This window comes from Macaca nemestrina, chromosome 7, assembly GCF_043159975.1.
Source record: "Macaca nemestrina isolate mMacNem1 chromosome 7, mMacNem.hap1, whole genome shotgun sequence".
NCBI lineage: Eukaryota > Metazoa > Chordata > Mammalia > Primates > Cercopithecidae > Macaca > Macaca nemestrina.
In genome coordinates this window covers 159,515,575-159,534,268 of record NC_092131.1, presented here as the reverse complement: position 1 = coordinate 159,534,268, position 18,694 = coordinate 159,515,575, and the positions used below count along the sequence as shown (strand labels likewise).

At 45.1% G+C, this 18,694-nt stretch overlaps 2 protein-coding genes across 9 annotated transcripts in view; one reads left to right on the top strand and one right to left on the bottom strand.

The window, feature by feature from the left end:
* The window catches only part of LOC105491652 (zinc finger protein 106), an 83,463-nt gene extending 82,257 nt beyond the window's left edge, over window positions 1-1,206 (bottom strand). For 5 of the 6 annotated variants that reach the window (XM_011758233.3, XM_011758250.2, XM_071067028.1 and 2 more), the window contains exon 1: window positions 1,044-1,206. The gene's annotated coding sequence lies outside the window, so the exon portion shown is untranslated. The remainder of the gene's footprint in view (window positions 1-1,043) is intronic. The other variant, XM_071067025.1, reaches the window with a different exon arrangement.
* Window positions 1,207-2,847: 1,641 nt separating this feature from the next.
* The window catches only part of LOC105491627 (synaptosome associated protein 23), a 42,126-nt gene continuing 26,279 nt past the window's right edge, over window positions 2,848-18,694 (top strand). Inside the window, exon 1 of one of the 3 annotated variants that reach the window (XM_011758210.3) lies at window positions 2,848-2,999. The gene's annotated coding sequence lies outside the window, so the exon portion shown is untranslated. Of the gene's footprint in view, window positions 3,000-6,056; window positions 6,193-18,694 lie in introns of those variants that run through there. The other 2 variants (XM_011758203.3, XM_011758218.3) reach the window with 2 other exon arrangements.

The following is an 18,694-nucleotide window of genomic DNA, read 5'->3' as shown; positions in this document are numbered from 1 at the left end:
CCAGCTACTCGGGAGGCTGAGGCAGGAGAATCTCTTGAAACTGGAGGGCGGAGGTTGCAGTGGGCCAAGATCCCGCCACTGCACTCCAGCCTGGGGGAAAGAGTGAAACACCGTCCTAAAATAATAATAATAATAATAATAAATAAATAAAAATACAAAAAATTAGCCAGGTATGGTGGCGGGCGCCTGTAATCCCAGCTACTGGGGAGGCTGAGGCAGGAGAATCCCTTGAATCCAGGAGGCGGAGGTTGCAGTGAGCCGAGATCGCGCCACTGCACTCCAGCCTGGGCAACAAGAGCGAAACTTTGTCTCCAAAAAAAAGTTATTTGTGGTTTGAATAAATTGGATATAAACCATTATGGTGGATACAGCTCTTATTTGTTAGGTAAGAGAACTTCGCTTACCTAGGATGACAGTCTCAAGTCGCTAAAAGCCATGGATATCTCAAACTTCTCAATAAGATGGCTTAATCTTACTCCCAAAAATGATTACACAACAAATTGAAAGGGGAAGAGGGTGTAAAGCGTTTCCTCTCTACAATTATACACCGAGATTCGGACTAAATATTAAACGGACACAGTAAGCTGTTACTGGTTGTTATTATTAAGACGCATCCCACAAGGAGAGAAACGAAAGGAGGAAAAAGAACGGAGGTTGTCAGTCGCGAGAGGCTGAAATGTGTTCCTGGCCTGAGACCTACGGGCTTTAAGGACCAGGATCTTTGGACTCCCTGCCCACCTGGGGATCGAAGCAGGTCAGCGGCTTCCCCTAAAGGTCAAGGCTTTGGAGCCACGTTTCCTTCTGGGGCTGGGAGCAGAGCTGGAACGCCCCCGCGAAAATCCGTACCCCGAAGCCAGCAGCACCGCCTGCCCATAAACCCGCGCCGGCTCTGGGAGAGCGGACCACCAGCTCGCCCCCGCGCCGCAGCCTGCAGGAGCAGAAACCCGGCGGTGTCTCGCAGCCCCACAACCTGCCTGAGGGACAGACCACCAGGACCCTTGGGCTCCGATACCCTCAACGCAGGCCGGCCCGTCGATACTCACATTCACAGCCAACCCCGCTTACTCCATCAGGCCGTCGTGGGCCAGGCGAGGGAGCTCCCTGACGCCCCAGACGCCCCCTTCAGTTTTGGGTCCGGGAGCCTGCTCCGGACCCGCTCCCCGCCGGGCCCCGCCACAGCCGCCGCCAGCGCGCAGGCGCACACCGAGGCCGTCACGCTCTTTTTTTTTTTTTTCCTTTGCGGTCCGCCGTTTTCAATAATCTAGCTTTATTTGAACACGAGAGTGAACAACGGACACACAGGAAGAGGTTTTTCTCAAAAAGAATGGAGGAAGAACAAAGGCAGGCCAGCTTGCCCGAGAGTCAGTACGCAGCGTCGGACGCTATGAACAGCCTCCCTGGTCCCTTTTTCATTCTCCTTGTTTCTCCTTGTTCTTTCCCCGCCTCCCTCTAGCTCCTGCTCTCTTCCTTGGTGTCCCGCCATTTCCTTTAGTCAGTGGCAACTGTTCGGGCTAAATTTTGAAATCACTCCTTCCTTGTAAAACTTACTGAAGTTTAATGGAAGGTGCAAGAGCTTTAGAACAGACAGACCTGAGTTTCAGATCTTGAACTAGCTACTAATAATTTGTGACTTTGGGTAAACTACCGTTCTTGGAATCTCAGGTTCTTGAGTTAAAATTAGGATAATGTTATCTCACAGGGTGTTGCTACGATTAAATAACATAGGTCAAGTGTTTATCCATGAATGCTGCCTATCACAGAGCAGACATTCCATAATACTGATTTTATTCTTACTCATGCCTAAGGTATTTATAATATTTTTAAAGTAGAGACGGGGTTTCACCATGTTGCCCAGGCTGGTCTCAAACTCCTGGGCTCAAGTGATCGGCCTGCCTCAGCCTTCCAAAGTTCTGGGATTGAAGGTGTCAGCTACTGCGTCCAGCCTACATTTATTATTATTATCTATGTATGTATGTATGTATTTTGAGACGGAGTCTTGCTCTCGTTCGGGCTGTAGTGCAGAGCCGTTATCTTGGTTCACTGCAACCTCCGTCTTCTGGGTTCAAACGATACTTCAGCCTCAGCCTCCCAAGTAGCTGGAATTACAGACGTGCACCACCACGCCCAACAGATTTTTGTATTTTTAGTAGAGATGGAGTTTCGCCATATTGGCCAGGCAGGTCTCAAACTCCTGATCGCAAATGATCCACCCACCTCGGCTTCCCTAAGTGCTGGAATTACAGGTGTGAGCCACCACGCTGGCCGGCTATATTTATTATTAAATGTAGCCCATACCCATTCCCTCAGAAACCTAATTTTAGTGACTAAGACTAGTCAGATAAATGAAATGACATTAAGGGTGATAATTATGTGAAGTGTTCCTCCTATATTATTGAGATTATAACATCTGTGTTTAACAAGACCTTCAATGCCTCAAATGAAAGTAAGCAGCGACGGGGCGCGGTGGCTCACGCCTGTAATCCCAGCACTTTGGGAGGCTGAGGCGGGTGGATCGTGAGGTCCGGAGATCAAGATCATCCTGGTCAACATGGTGAAACCCCTTCTCTACTAAAAATATAAAATTTAGCAGGGCGTAGTGGTGCGTGCCTGTAGTCCCAGTTACTCGGGAGACTGAGGAAGGAGAATCGCTTGAATCCGGGAGTGCGAGGTTGCAGTGAGCCGAGATCGAGCCACTGCACTCCAACCTAGCGACAGAGCCAGACTCCCTCTCAAAAAAAAAAAAAAAAAAAAAAAAAAAAAAAAAAAAAAAGGAAGCGGCTGTATTCATCTTTTCTGTGTAAATCCAGATTTGTTCTAGAGCTTTAGGAAATTTCCAGTTCCGTGTTTGTGACATCACAAGTCCTTGAAACACTCAAGAGCTGTGGCACACTGCTCATTCTATTCACCTTCAAAGGCATGCAATGGAAGAACTATTTTACCCTATAAACTCTGGGCCATCCTTCCAGGAAAAGCCTGTAGAAGACTACAGTCAGATATTGGTGAGTGCCAAGGTAACGCTAGATTAGGGTTTCTCAACTTTGGGGTTACTGACATTTTGGAACATAAACTTTTTTGTCAGGGGTATCCTGTGCATTGTAAGATGTTTAGCAGCAGATTGGGAGTGGTGGCTCACACATGTAATCCTAGAACTTTGGGAGGTCAAGGGAGGCAGATCGCTTGAGTCCAGGAGTTTGAGACCAGGCTAGGTGACATGGTGAAACCCTGTCTCTACAAAAAATGCAAAAATTAGCGGGCAGTGGTGGTGCACACCTGTAGTCCCAGCTACTCGGCAGGCTGAGGTGGGAGGATTTGAGCTGCAGAGGTAGAGGTTGCAGTGAGCTGACATCACACCATTGCACTCCACCCTGGGCAACAGAGTAAGACCTCTCTCTCTCTCACTCTCTCTGTTTTATATATATATACATATATATATAATATGTGTGTGTGTGTGTGTGTTTAACACCACTGCTGGACACGATGCTAGCAGTACCCACCCCTGTTTCCCTGTCATCACAATAAAGCGTCTCCAGACATTGCCAAATATCCCCTGGAGGACAAAATCATCCCTGGTTGAGAACCACGGAATTATATCAATGACCATCACAACCCTAAATGAACTAATTAACTCAACTGTACATTTTCTCCACCTCTGCCCTCAAAAAGTGACTGCTGCTTGAGAAAATTACACAGGAGGGCAGAAAATGGTGAATTCATTTTTGCCCATATTAAAAAGGACCTCAATATTGCTTATCAGTCCTACAACATTTTTCTGTCAACTTGTTGTATTACTTTCTACAATATTCCCAATCTTCTCAACTTTCCTTTAAACTCCCAATACCACTTCCTTTTCTATGGGAAGATGACCCCATCTCCAACTTCACAGAGAAAACAAGTTAGCAAATGAGAACTTTTAACTTCCTGTTACTAAACATACAGAAACATACTTCCTGTCATAACTGGGGAGATATCTCCTCTATCTCTCTTTCTCCCCTCCCTCCTCTCTTCCAAAACCATTCCTCTCACCAGTGTTTTGAATTGCCTCTAAACTGCCTCTATTCTTACCCTTTCACCATCTTTGCCTACTGACTGTCCCTTCTCTTCCTTTATTCAACCATTTTTTTTTCTCAGTTGAATCTTCCCTACCATACTCAAGTTTCTCCTGTCTTAATTCTAACAAAAAAAACAAAAACAAAAAACCAATAACAAAAAATCTTGATCCTTCATCATTCTCCCTCCTTCCTCCCTGTCAAGGCCAAACTTTCCAAAAGCATTCTACAACTTGTCCCCATCTCTACATCTCCCCCGTCTCCAAACTAATAAGTTGTTTTTTTCAACCCCAGCATTCCACCAAACAGCTTTCACTGACATAATCAGTGACCTCTGTGTTATGAAATTTAAAAAAAACATTTCTCAGGCTTCATCTTCCTTGATCCCTTAGGAACCGACAGACTATTTCCTCCTTGAAGCACTGTTTTTTTGTTGTTTTTTTTGTGTGTTTTGAGAGGGAGTCTGGCACTGTCGCCAGACAGTGATAGACATTATGATAGTAACGTAGCTGGGATTACAGGCGCCTGCCACCACACCCAGCTATTTTTTCTTTTTTTTTTTTTTTTTTGTCGGGGGTGGGGGGCAGACGGAGTTTTGCTCTTGTTGCCCAGGCTGGAGTGCAATGCGTGATCTTGGCCCACTGCAACCTCCGCCTCCTGGGTTCAGGCGATTCTCCTGCCTCAGCCTCCCGACTAGCTGGAATTACAGGCGTCTGCCACCACACCCGGCTAATTTAAAATATAAAAATATAAACATACAAAATATGAAAATACAAAATTTATATATATATATATATATTTTTTTTTTTTTTTTTTTTTTTTTGAGACAGAGTCTTGCTCTATCGCCCAGGCTGGAGTGCAGTGGCTGGAGCTTGGCTCACTGCAAGCTCCGCCTCCTGGGTTCAGGCCATTCTCCTGCCTCAGCCTCCTGAGTAGCTGTGACTACAGGCGCCCGCCACCACGCCACCACGCCCGGCTAATTTTTTTGTATTTTTAGTAGAGACGGGGTTTCACCGTGTTAAGCAGGATGGTCTCGATCTCCTGACCTCGCGATCCGCCCACCTTGGCCTCCCAAAGTGCTGGGATTACAGGCGTGAGCCACCACGCCCGGCCATATTTTGTATTTTTAGTAGAGACGGGGGTTTCTCTATTTTTGCTAGGCTGGTCTCAAACTCCTGACCTCGTGATCTGCCCGCTTCAGCCTCCCAAAGTGCTGGGATTGATTACAGGTGTGAGCCACTGTGCCTGGTGAAGCACTTTATTTTCTTGATTTCCAGCAGTTTGTTTTATTCTTAGAGGTGCATGGAAGGGTTCCTGCAGCAAATAGTTTACAATAATCATCCATCTGCTTAAAACTCTTCAATAGTTTTCAGTGCCCATAGTACAAAGTGGTCTAAAATTCCAAGGCCTTCCAAAATCTAGCGATTGTCGGCCTTCTAAAGCTTTCTTCCCTCTACACTCTGGGATGTACGATTAGCACTAAGCCTCTTACAAGGATGAACTACTAGAAATTTCCAGAAGGCGTTATGCTGTTCTCGACATAAGCTGTTTCCCAGAGCCTGGAAAACTCTAGCTCTTTCTCTGCCGGATTTCCGGGGGAACTCCTACTATCCTTCAGGACTCAAGTCACTTCCTCCGGGAACCCTTCCAGACACCCCTAAGAATAAAACGCTTTGTTCATTATCAGCCAAAGGCGCCTCAGATTTTCTATGTGCTATGCACTGTATTCTATTCACTATAAATTTGTTTACATATCTATATCTTAGTCTAGACATATTGAAAGACGCTGAAGGGCAGGGAAAGCATTCTATTCGCTTTCTTTTCTTCATCGTTCATCCAGCACAGTGCCTGGCACACGGTTTGCCCTCAGTAAATGTTTATTGCATGAACACCTCCCAGCTTCGGGCATGACCGGAATCTATCCGGTTAACTGGTGAATTGCCAGACTCTCCGCCTGCGTGGCAGGGACATTTAAACCCCCAGCACCGTGATTGGCTCCAGCTGCAGGGGTGTGTCCGAGTCCTCGGCGCACGGGATGTGCGCAGGCGCGCGGGCTCGGCGCGCGCAGGCGCGACTAGGGCGCCGCGCCAGGTCCGGTGTTGGGGTGTCCGAGCTGCGGCTGGAGAGGAGTGGCCTTACCCGCTTGGTGAGTCTCCAGGAGTGGGACGGAGGGAGCTGACCGGGATGAAGTCGGAGAGTATGTCCTGAGAAGAAAGAGTATATCGTATTGGTTGAAAAGTTGGTGGGGTCGGGCTTAAGCGGAGGAGGGGGCGCTCTGGCCCTTACTGGGCAAATGGGCCCGGAGCGAGGACGGGAGGTGCCGTGAGAACATCGAGGGGCCAGTGGAGGAAGGTGGCTGGATGGTGATTCTCTGGACCCTTCCTCGAAATTAAACAGAGATCACCTCCCGTCCCTCACCCCCACTGTGTTGCTGTGGTTGACATTAATAGACTGCATGTCTGGTGACCAAGGTGACCAGATAGCTCTGAGATAATGGCTTGAGGAAGGACTCTCAGGTTCCTGGTATTGGATAGCACTTTCTCTGTAGAAAGGTTCAGCCTTACCTCGCGGCACAAATTAGAGGATCAGGAAAAGAATGAATTCCACAATTCGGGATTGGAGTGGTGGGGGGAAAAAGTACTGTAAAGTGCAGTTTCATCTCGTCCTTTTTTTCTTCTTTAATCATTAGTCACCACAATGTTAGGAAAGGCAGTTGATGGTAGGAGAAAACGTAAAGACATAAAAGTAGGGGAGAAAAAAAGTCAAGAAGGGAGTATCACTTTGCCTTTTGCTATTTGTCATCTCCTGGAATGGAGTCTGTATTAGTCCGATCTCACACTGCTATAAAGAAGTACCCGAGGCCGGGCTTGGTGGCTCATGCCTGTAATCCCAGCACTTTGGGAGGCCCAGGTGGGAAGATCACTTGAGATCAGGAGTTCGAGACCAGCCTGGCCAACATGATGAACTCCCATCTCTACTAAAAATACAAAAATTAGCCAGGCATGGTGGCATATGCTTGTAATCCCAGCTACTCCGGAGGCTGAGGCAGGAGAATTCCCTGAACCTGGGAAGCAGAGTTTGCAGTCAACTGAGATCATGCCACTGTGCTCCAGCCTGGGAGGCAGAGTCAGACTCCATCTCCAAAAGAAAAAGAAAAAGAAATACCTGAGACTGGGTAATTGATAAAGGAAAGACGTTTAATTGACTCTCAGTTCTGCATGGCTGGGGAGGCCTCAAGAAACTTATAATCGTGGTGGAAGGCAAAGGAGAAGCCAAGTACCTTCTTCACAAGATGGCAGGAGAGACAGAGTGAAGGGGAAAGAGCCCCTTATAAAACCAGTATCATGAGAACAGCATGGAGGAAACCACCTCCATAATTTAATCACCTCCCACCAGATTCGAGATGAGGTTATGGGTAGCCAAACCGTATCATTCTGCCCCTGGCCCCTTTCTTTCTTTCTTTCTTTCTTTTTTTTTTTTTTTTTGAGACAGAGTCACCCAGGCTGGAGCGCAGTGGCGCTATGTCGGCTCACTACAACCTCCAACACTTCAGCCATCCTCCTGCCTCACCCTCCTGAATAGAGACTACAGATGCATTCCACCAAACCTGCCTTTTTTTTTTTTTTTTTTTTTTTTTTTGAGATGGGGTCTTGCTCTGTTGCTCAGATTGGAGTGCAGTGGCATGATCTCCGCTCACTGCAACCTCCATCTCCCAGGGTCAAGCAGTTCTCCTGCATCAGCCTCCCAAGTAGCTGGGATTACAGGCGCCTGCCACCACACCTGGCTAATTTTTGTATTTTTAGTAGAGATGGGGTTTGGCCATGTTGGCCAGGCTGGTCTTGAACTCCCGACCTCAGGTTATCCACTGGCTTCCACCTCCCAAAGTGCTGGGATTACAGGCGTGAGCCACCGCACCTGGCTAATTTTTGTATTTTTTAGTAGAGACGGGATTTCACTATATTGGCCAGGCTGGTCTTGAACTCCTGACCTCATGATCCACCCGCCTCGTCCTCCCAGGGTTCTGGGATTACAGACATGAGCCACCACTCCCGGCTCCCCTGGCCCTTTTCTAATCTCATGTCCTCACAGTTCAAAACACAATCATGCCTTCCCAACAGGCCTCCAAAGTCTTAACTCATTCCAGTATTAACCCAAAAGTCCAAGTCCAAAGTCTCATCTGAGACAAGGCAAGTCCCTTTTGCCTAGGAGCCTGTAAAATCAAAAGCAAGTTAGTTACTTCTAAGATGCTATGGGGGAATAGGCATTGGTAAATGCTCCCATTCCAAATGGGAGAAATTGGACAAAACAAAGGGGTTACTGGCCCTATACAAGTCCAAAATCCAGTGGGACAGTCATTCCATCTTAAAGCTTATTTTAATCTCCTTTGACTCCATGTCTCACATCTAGGGCATGCTGATGCAAAGGGTGGGCTCCCAAGGGCTTGAGCAGTTCCGACCCTGTGGCTTTGCAGGGTTCAGGCCCAGAGGCTGCTCTCCTGGGCTGGCATTCAGTGCCTGCAGCTTTTCCAGGTGTATGGTGCAAGCTGTTTGTAGACCTGCCATTCTGGAGTCTGGAGGATGGTGGCCATCTTCTCACAGCTCCACTAGGCAGTGCCCCAGTGGGGACTCTGGGGGGGCTCCAACCCCATGTTTCCTTTCTGCAACACCCTAGCAGAGGTTCTCCTTGAGGTCTCTTCCCCTGCAGCAGACTTTGGCCTGGACATCCAGGGATTTCCATACATCTTCTGAAATCTAGACAGAGGTTCCCAAACCTCAATTCTTGACTTCTGTGCACCTGCAGCCCCAGCATCACGTGCAAGCTACCAAGGTTTTGGGGCTTGCAGCCTCTGAAGCAACAGCCCAAGCTGTACCTTGGTCCCTTTTAGCCATGAGCTGGAGCAGCTGGGACTCAGGGCCCCAAGTCCTGAGGCTGCCCACGAAACCATTTTTTCTTCCTAGGCCTCAGGTCCTGTGATGGGAGGGGCTACTATGAAGATCTCTGACATGCCCTGGATACATTTTTCCCATTGTTTTTGTGATTAACATTCAACTCCTTGTTACTTATGCAAATTTATGCAGCTGGCTTAAATTGCTTCATAAATTATTCAGTGGTCTCAACTCACTGAGATCACTGAGTGATCTCAGGAAAATAAAGAAATATTAGCAAATAAGAGAAACACCTTACATTGCCATACTCCTTTGACAGGTCATGTGAAAGTAATTTAAGTGATCATGTAACTTAGCCTGCAGTTTGAATATTTGTCTTGGTAGGTTTTTCTTTAGGTGCTTGTAGTATGTGTTTATGCACTAGAAAGTTGGTGTTATCATAGTTCCAGCATAAGGATGACTTACTGTGCCATTATTTTCCTAACAATATTATACCATTTCATATAAACAGTGGAATTCCTATATATATCTTGATGTTTGTTTCTTATATGAACTTAGATACACTACACAAGCTCACTTAACTAAAGGTCACATCTTTTCTTTTTTTTTTGTTTTGAGACGGAGTTTTGCTCTTATTGCCCAGGCTGGAGTGCAATGGCATGATCTCGGGTCACCTCAATCTCTGCCTCCCGGCTTCAAGTGATTCTTCTGCCTCAGCCTCCCGAGTAGCTGGGATTACAGGCATATGCCACCACACCTGGCTAATTTTGTATTTTTAGTAGAGAGTAGGTTGGTCAGGCTGGTCTCGAACTCCCGACCTCAGGTGATCCCGCTCACTTCTGCCTCCTAAAGTGCTGGGATTACAGGCGTGAGCCACCACGCCCAGCCTAAGATCACATCATTCAGAACACAACCTAGAATCACAAAGAAAGTAAACAAAAACAGGCCTGTACTCATGGGACAGCTGTGGAGTCTTCACCTATGAGTCATACCACCATCATAGTTTTTGCTGTTTAGAGTACTATTATTTTACTTCATGTTTAATGAGTTTTTTTAAAAAAACATTGCCCACTTCCAAAGTGATAATCTGTGAAATCATGGTTTTTATGTATTTTATACCTTTTTTAGTATCCATTATAATAAATACATAACTATTAAATATATAACTCTTCTGTATATAACAGTTAAAATCATATTCTTGCTCTGCACTTCGGAGAATACTGCTTTGGGCCTAATCAGCTCATTTTTAAAATGAAGATTGAACTAAAGTTTATGGACTTGAAAATTTTGTGATCTCTATGATGATGTTCATTATCATAACACAATTCTAGCAAAGTTAACTGGTTCCACCAGATGAAAGTAGATTATAGCCGGGCGGTGGCTCATGCCTGTAATCCTGCACTTTGGGAGGCTGAGGCAGGAGGATTGCTTGAGCCCGGGAGTTTGAGACCAGCCTGGACAACATGCCAAGACTGTCTCTACAAAATTAAAAAAAAAAAAAAAAAAAATAGCTGGGCCTAGTGCCCGGTGCCTGTGGTCCCAGCTACTCGGAAGGCTGAGGTGGAGAATCACTTCAGACTGGGAGGTCAAGGCTGCTGTAGATCAGAATAGCAAAAAGGAAAAAGAGGATGTTTGCTCTTTGATGTTTTTGTGAAATCAGCTGCCTTTTTTTTTTTTTTTTTTCTGAATTCAGGCTCCCCCCTGCCCCCACAATTTGGTTTCTTTATCTGCAACACTCTGGACATCTGTTTTTGAGCTATGTTTGTACTCCACATTAAGTATGTATTAGCATGATAATATATAATGTTGCTTATCTCCAAGGGTGCTGAACTTTTTATTCCATTACTATAGTTTGTTTCCAGATCTGTAGGTTGACGGAGGGGCAGATGACAAGGACTGCTCTTTTCTTTTTTTTTTTTTTTTTTTTTTGAGACGGAGTCTGGCTCTGTCCCCCAGGCTGGGGTGCAGTGGCCAGATCTCAGCTCACTGCAAGCTCCGCCTCCTGGGTTTACGCCATTCTCTTGCCTCAGCCTCCTGACTAGCTGGAACTACAGGCGCCCGCCACCTCGCCCGGCTAGTTTTTTGTACTTTTTAGTAGAGACAGGGTTTCACCGTGTTAGCCAGGATGGTCTCGATCTCCTGACCTCGTGATCCGCCCGTCTCGGCCTCCCAAAGTGCTGGGATTACAGGCTTGAGCCACCGCGCCCGGCCCTTTTTTTTTTTTTGAGACGTAGTTTTGCTCTTGTTGCCCAAGCCGGAGTGCAATGGTGTGATCTCGGCTCACCGCAACCTCCACCTCCTGGGTTCAAGTGATTCTCCTGCCTCAGCCTCCTGAGTAGCTGGGATTACAGGCATGCGCCACCATGCCTGGCTAATTTTTTGTGTTTTTAGGAGAAACGAGGTTTCACCATTTTAGCCTGGCTGGTCTCAATCTCCTGACCTCAGATGATCCGCCCACCTCGGCCTCCCAAAGTGCAGGGATTACAGGCATGAGCCACCTCACCCGGCCAGGACTACTCTTTTCTTTGCTGTGGTAGGTAGAAACTTGAAACAGACGGATCCAGTGCCTCCAACAATTGGAGGAAGTGGATTATGGAGCCAGGAAACAGCATGTACTGTGTCTTTTTAAATATTAGGAGTAGAAGAAGCCCATTTGTATTCATTTAGATTCACTGACATTTTGGTTTGGGTTTCAATTTAGGTTGTATTGCTATTAAGATATTTAAATCACTGATTCCTATGTTTTTCCAGAATTCTCTTTTCTTGTTTTCTGTAAGTTCTGTAACTTAGATGTAAAGTTTGTTTAAATTTATTTTGACAGTGTTTTGGAAATTGAAATTACTTTAGATGGCCTTTCTATACTTATAAAACTCAAGCCAGTTGTGGTGGTTTGTCTGTAGTCCCAGATACTTGGGAGGCTGAGGTGGGAGCGTCAGTTGAGGTCAGGAGTTCAAGACCAACCTAGGCAGCATAGCAAAATGAATTTCAAACTTCTTGGTATAGTATACAGAGCTCTTCACAATATGTGTTCTGTCTGCCTTGAAAGCCATCCCCTGCCCTCCATACACACACACACACACACACACACACACACACACACACACACACACACACATTATATTCCTGCCTGACCACTGAATCCTTACATTGTGACTTTTTTTGATAATTTAATTTAAAACCATAATTTTTTGGACTTGATCATACTTGGATTTTGACCCACACAAGTGAGAATCAGGGTGTTAGTGTTTTTTGTTTGTTTTTTAAGACGGTCTTGCTGTGTCACCAAGGAGTCCAGTGGCATGATCATAGCTCACTGCAGTCTCAAACTGCTGAGCTCAAGTGATCCCCCTGCTTCAGCCTCCTGAGTAGCTGGGACTACAGGTGCAAACCACCAGGCCTGGCTGATTTTTTTTTTTTTTTTTTCGTGTAGAGGTGGGGGACTTGCTTAATTACCCGGGCTGGTCTCGAACTCCTGGCTTTAAGCAATCTTTTTGCCTTGGCCTCCTAATGTGCTGAAATTATAAGCATGAGCTACCATGCCTGGCCAAAATCATGAGAGATATTTAATAATTATTATGAAAAGTTATAATAGTTTTATTGAGCACTATGTGCCAGGCACTGCTTTAAATACTGTGCATGAATTAGCTCAATCCATGTAACAACACTTAAAGTAAGCATTATTATTCTATTTAATGAGGAAACTGAAGCACAGAAAAGTTAAGTAAACAGTAGTCAGGATTTGAAACTATTATGCCTTCAGATATTGGGCACATAACCACTATACTATGTTGTCTTTTGTATAAGCAAGAATGCTACTCTTTTTTTTTTTTTTTGAGACGGAGTCTCGTGCTGTTGCCCAGGCTGGAGTGCAGTGGCCGGATCTCAGCTCGCTGCAAGCTCCGCCTCCCGGGTTCCCGCCATTCTCCTGCCTCAGCCTCCCGAGTAGCTGGGACTACAGGCGCCCGCCACCTCGCCCGGCTAGTTTTTTGTATTTTTTAGTAGAGACGGGGTTTCACTGTGTTAGCCAGGATGGTCTCGATCTCCTGACCTTGTGATCCGCCCGTCTCGGCCTTCCAAAGTGCTGGGATTACAGGCTTGAGCCACCGCGCCCGGCCAAGAGTGCTACTCTTTTAATGTTCTGCTGGGGGTATCCTTTTCCAGGGACATGAGTGCTTATGTTCTCTATCTGTAGCTTCTGACTCTTCATATCAGAATATTTGAAAAACTAACCAGAAAGCATCTAAGTGTCTGGGTGTGGTGTCTCATGCCTTCTGGCATTTGGGGAGTCCAAGACAGAAGGATTGTTTGAGGCCAGGAGTTCAAGAGCAGCCTGGGCAACATAGTAAGACACCCTATCTCTGCATACGTACACATGTACGTACATACATAAAGCATCTAAGTGAACTTAATCAGAGCTAAACTATGTGGATGGTTTCGCTGAATATTTCATTCAGGCAGGGTGAATCCCTGCCAATTAATCTCACCCCATACTTGGTATCTCCCTGGCAGAGACCACACTTATGCCTGCCATATTGTCTCCTCCTGGGTTGGCTCTTGAGTCCCGTTCTTATCTTTCACATAGAACATCCCCTTTCTGTTCACACAACCATTCTCATAGATAGGGTTAATATAACTGATTACAATCAAAACTACATCTACCTCCTCAGTATTACTCCTGGGTCACTTAGAGGAGAATTGTGGAAGTTCCAAATTTGACAGGGACTTGAAGACCAGGCATTGGATATCAAGCAATTAAGTTACCAGAGGTGCTTCTGTAAAACTGAAGTGTCGTGTTTTTTTTTTGTGTGTGTGTGTGTAATTAGAGTCAGGGTTTTGCTATGTTGCCCAGGTTACATTTAAACTCCTGGGCTCAGGTGATCCTCCTGCCTCAGCCTCCTGAGTAGCTGGGACTATAGGCCTGAAAATGTAATTTTGGTTTTCTTTTTGGTTCCTGATTTTTAGTGGGACTTTCCCACTTGTTAATATGATTTCTGTCTTGAATCATGTGCTTCAGTGTACTTTGAAACCAGGCTGATTTTTTTGTTTTGTTTTTTGTTGTTGTTATTTTTTAAGATGGAGTCTTACTCTGTCGCTGAGGCTGGAGTGCAGTGGTGTGATCTCGGCTTACCGCAACCTCTGCCTCTCCGGTTCAAGCGATTCTTCTGCCTTAGCCTCCTGAGTAGCTGGGATTACAGGTGCCCACCACCACACCTGGCTAATTTTTGGGGGTTTTTTTTGTTTTTTTTTTTGAGAAGGAGTCTCACTCTGTTGCCCAGGCTGGAGTACAGTGGCACAATCTCGACTCACTGCAACCTCTGCCTACTGAGTTCAAGTGATTTTCCTGCCTCAGCCTCCCAAGTAGGGATTACAGGTGCATGCCACCATACCTGGCTAATTTTTGTATTTTTAGTAGAGACGGGGTTTCACCATGTTGGCCAGGCTGGTCTCAAACCCGTGACCTCAAGTGATCCGCCCTCCTTAGCCTCCCAAAATGCTAGGATTACAGGCGTGAGCCACCGCACCTGGCCTTTGGTATTTTTTAGTGGAGACAGAGTTTCTCCATGTTGGCCAGTCTGGTCTCAAACTCCTGACCTCAGGTGATCCGCCCGCCTCGGCCTCCCAAATTGCTGGGATTACAAATGTGAGCCACTGTGCCCAGCCTGAAACCAGGCTGTTTAGTAGTTATGATTCTGTGGTGTTCTTAGTATATTTGCATTTGAGTTATAGACTTTGTATGGTAAAAAGAAAAGAATTTTTAAAAAGAAAAAAAACAATATATGTATGTATATTTGCATAGTTTTGGGGCCTATATATAAAAATGGTTAAAGTTGTTTGTGTAGAAGGAGATAGAAAGGAAAGCTGAGAGAAGAAGTAAAAGGAGGAAGCTATCCTTAACATAAATGAGACCCATGCCAGGCAAAGTGGCTCGTTAATGTAATCCCAGCACTTAGGGAGGCTGAGCCAGGAGCATCACTTGAGCCCAGGAGTTTGAGACCAGCCTGGGCAACATAGTGAGACCCTGCCTCTACAATAATAGTAGTGATTAAAAAAAAGGCCGGGTGTGGTAGTGGGCACCTGTAATCCCAGCTACTTGGGAGGCTGAGGCAGGAGAATCACTTGAACACGGGGGCAGAGGTTGCAGTGAACCAAGATCACACCACTGCACTCCAGCCTGGGCAACAGAGTGAGACTCCATCTCAAAAAAAAAAAAAAAAATACAAATTGAGACTCTGTCTCAAAAAAAAAAAAAGATATATATAGCCTATATAGTATCATCAACTTTAATATTCAAATTTAGCCTTGCAGATGGAACTGTTAATATTTAGTAGCTATTATTTTCAGTTACATTTACGTAAATGTGACTCATATTCAACATTGCTACTTTCCTTTTGTTTTGCGTACTGTTTATTTCCACTTCAGTAAAAGTATTAAAATAATGGCTAACATTGAACACTGGCCATGTGCAAGGCATTGTACTAAGTACTTTGCATAGATCATCTCTTTTTAATCTTCACAAAAAAACCAAAACTATGAAATAGAATGTTATTCCTGTTTTACAAATACAGAAACTGAATTTAGTGGGGTTAGGTAATTTCCTTGGGGTCACACAACAAATACATTCTGAGGCTGGAATTTGAATTCTGGAGTTCCCACTCACCCACTATGCTATCTGCTGTAAACAGAAGTTTCCTCTCGTTGCAGATGCATTGGTTACCATGGAAGTAGACTTCTATCAAAATAAGCCAAAGAGAATGCTGAACTTAAAAGTACAATAATAAACCCTTTGAGTGTAACTCATTGAGCTTTATTGTGATTAATTTTCAGAGAAGAAATAAGTCAGGAAACTAATTTGGTAGAATATTTTAGCTGCAAAATCCTTGTTTACCTGTATAAAAATAATTATCTTATAAAATCATTCTTTGCAGGACCCTGTGAAATTGATGGTGATTTTTTTTTTTTTTTTTTAGACAGTCTTGCTCTGTTGCCCAGCCTCCGCCTCCCAGGCTCAAGCCAGAGACATGCACTACCGCACTGGGCTAATTTTTATATTTTCTTTTTAGTAGAGATGGGGTTTCACCATATTGGTCAGTCTGGTCTTGAACTACTGGCCTCAAGTGATCCACCCACCTCTGCCTCCCACAGTGCTGGAATTACAAGCGTGAGCCACCTGCACCTGGCCTGATGGTGATTTAAAGTGCTCTTTCTTCATTACTTCTCGAGTAGCTTTCCAGTTTTATAAATGAAGCCACATGGATCTTCCAAGGCCTTATTTGAATTCCAGGGCCTTTTTTCTGTGTATTTCTTTCCAAGAAGCTTATTTACTTTTCCTTTCTTCTTTTCTTCTTTTTTCTTTTATTTCCTTTCTGCTTGCCTTTTTTTTTTTTTTTTTCCCCCTGAGACAGAGTCTTGCTGTTGCCCAGGCTGAAGTACAGTGATCTCGGCTCACTGCAACCTTTGCCTCTCAGGTTCAAGCAACTCTCCTGTCTCAGCCTCCTGAGTAGCTGGGATTACAGGCATGCATCACCACACCTGGCTAGTTTTTGTATTTTTAGTACTTACGGGGTTTCACCATGTTGGCCAGGCTGGTCTCGAACCCCTGACCTCAGGCGATCCGCCCACCTCGGCCTCCCAGAGTGCTGGGACTACAGGTGTGAGCCACCACACCTGGCCTCTTGCTTGCTTTCTTGTTGTCTTCTTCCCTCCCTCCGTCTTTCTCTTTTCTTTTCTTTTCTTTATTTCTTTTTTTTTTTTTTTTTTTTTTTTTTTAAAAGACAGTTTCGCTCTTGTCGCCCAGGCTGGAGTGCAGTGGCACGATCTTGGCTCACTGCAACCTCTACCTCTCTCCTGGGTTCAAACAATTCTCCTGCCTCAGCGTCCCGAGTAGCTGGGACTATAGGCGCCCACCATCACACCCAGCTAATTTTTCTATTTTTAGTAGAGATGGGGTTTCACCATATTGGCAAGGCTGGTCTCGAACTCCTGACCTTGTGATCCACCCACCTCGGCTTCCCAAAGTGCTGGGATTACAGGCATGAGCCACTGTGCTGAGCCCATTTTTTTTTTTTCTTTGGGGTCTTGCTCTGTCAGGCAGGCTGGAGTGTAGTGGGGATCATGGCTCACTGCAGCCCTGAACTCCCAGGCTCAAGTGAACCTCCTAACTCAGCCTCCCAAGTAGCTGGGACTGCAGGCACTGATCACCACACCTGGCTATTTTTGTTGTTACTTTTTGTGGAGACAGAGTCTTGTTGTGTTGCCTAGGCTGGTCTCAAACTAGCCTCAAGCCGTTTTCCTACCTCAACCCTCAAAAGTGTCAGAGTTACAGGCGTGAGCCACTGCGCCTGACCAATAGACTTCTTTCCATTTTCTAAATTAATGTAGATTATTTTTAGCTTCTGAAATACTAGAAGACAGTTGAAAACCATGATTACTCTGGTCTTTCTATTTCTCCTTCAATGTAATTGTCTTATTTGAGTCTATAGACGAGATGAAATCTCGGGGTCTTACAGAAAGCATCTGAAATTTTGAAATGAACCATCATACAGGGTTGCTTGGCCTATTTTCTAATATTCAGCAGTTCTCATATCATCTGTTGTTTGTTAAGGGGGCGGTGGATACAGTCAACAGAAAGACTCTTTTTTTGGAAACAGGGTCTTGCTCTGTCACCCAGTGCCATCTCAGCTCACTGCACCCTCTGCCTCCCAGGTTCAAGTGATTCTTGTGCCTCAGCCTCCTGAGTAGCTGGGACTACAGGCATGCACTCCCATGCCCAGCTAATTTTTTGATTATTTGTAGAGACCAGGTCTCACTGTGTTGCCCAGGCTGGTCTTGAACTCCTGGCCTCAAGCAGACCTCCTGCCTTGGCCTCCCAAAGTACTGGGATTACAGATGTGTGCCACAACTCCCAGCTCCAGAAAGACTCTTTATCAGACCATGAACTATACTTAATTTGCAAGTAGATCCCGACTTGAATAATTAATCTGCTCTTTACTAACTCAGTCGTCTTAGGTAAGTTACTTAAACTGAGCCTTAGTTTCTTCATCTGTAAAATAGTATAATGGAGATAATGATGTAGATAAATACTTAGTAGGGTATCTGATGCCTAAGAGGTACTCTGTGAACTTCTTTCCCTGCCTAGTTTTAAATTAGAAAAGAAAAAGGTCAAATTAGGAGTCTTTGAGTAAGCCCAAGTGAGCCATAGCCTGAGAAATAGGGTGTGAAAGCACTGAGACAAATCTTGCATTTTCCTCTCAAGGGCACACAGTTAGCATAGTGTAAGTTCCCAGCAGCACTGGAAAAATGACACAAGTATTTAATAGATTAGATTAAATCTGAGAAAAGTACATTTAATGGCATCTTTGTGTCAGCTGATGTTTTATTTTTTACCCCACCCCACCAGTTCTCTTTTCTCTAATATTCTGGGTAACCTTTTCCTGATTCCGTGAGGAAAATGTCTGCAGAGAATGATAAATATGAGTAAGGCTATGTAACTATGTAGCTATTTTGCATGCGTGAATACTGTATTTTCTTTTCTTTTTTCTTTTTTTTTTTTTTTTTTGAGGCAAGGCCTCACTCTGTCACCCAGGTTGGAGAGCAGTGGTGCAGTCAGGTTCACTGCAGCCTTGCCTTCCCGGGCTCGAGCAATCCTCCCATTTAGCCCCCTAAATAGCTGGGAGGGGGCTATGTAGCTAATTCTAGGTTACATTCTCTCTGACCCATCTGAGCAAACTTACAAAGGCCAATAAGAACTTAAAGAGTATTATT